Raw genomic sequence first — 1101 nt, forward strand, 5'->3', positions numbered from 1 at the left:
CAAGGTCAGTAGTTCAAATCCACCAGCCGTTCCTTGGGAGAAAGATAATGCTTTCTGGTCTCATTAAGATACAGAGCCTCATACAGGGTTGCTATGAATTGGAATCAAACTCAATGGCAGTGCTTTGTTGCTTTTGGTTTTGTTTTTTAACATAAGATAGGTGGGGTCCTAGTGTGGTGCTTTTGGAAAGCACTTGACTGAAAGGTAAGCTCAAACTTCAAAGTCAGCAGTTCAAACTCACCAGCTGCTCCTCAGAAACCCTATGCAAGGTCGCTATGAACCAGAACTCATTAAATGGCACTTAACAGCAACAACATAGTTGTCTGTAATTGTCTTTCATAAAATAAGAAAGATATGAATAAGTTGAAAAGTATTGCTACTAGGGGTCCAATTCATACATGCATGGGCTTATTCTAAGCAAAATGTGTTTCAATATGTTTCTGCAAGAAATGGATGGCTACCAACAAGTTCTCTCAGTGATGTATTTATCTCATTAGGGAGTTAAAAACAAACAAACAAAAAACCAGGCCAATCAAAAGAATGTCTTCTGAAGAGAAGGGAAGACCTATTTGTGAAAGTAGCAGGGTCCCACAAGCTGAAGACCTATTTGTGAAAGTAGCAGGGTCCCATAATAGTCTTGTTCTAATACTTCACTGAAGTAGTTGTTTTGTGTAGGTCAGGGTCTTAGTAGGGAGATTCTAAAGTTCAAAAAACTGGGATAGAAACATTAAGATCTAGATGGATGCCCCAGGGGATGTTGACTCAGTGATGCCCTTTGTTCCATTACTACTGTGCTGGAAAATACTGCAGAAGCATCTACCCCAAAAGAGGGCAGGAACCTCCCTCAGAATATGTCCATTTCTCCTCTTCTGACTTCCAGGCTGATAAACCCTGTTGTCATTGAGTTGATTACATTCCTCTCTATGTACCATCAGTTAACAATATTTCTCTCTATTCACTTTAGCTCTTTAAAAAAAAACCAAAAAAACAACCACTTAGGCATACATAATAATTAATACCACCAAAGGGCACATTCTGCAAGTCTGCCTTATGGCCACCATCTCTTAGTCCCTTTCTTCCCATGAATCTAGAGTCCTCAGC

This window comes from Chrysochloris asiatica, unplaced genomic scaffold (genome assembly GCF_000296735.1).
Source record: "Chrysochloris asiatica unplaced genomic scaffold, ChrAsi1.0 scaffold00140, whole genome shotgun sequence".
NCBI lineage: Eukaryota > Metazoa > Chordata > Mammalia > Afrosoricida > Chrysochloridae > Chrysochloris > Chrysochloris asiatica.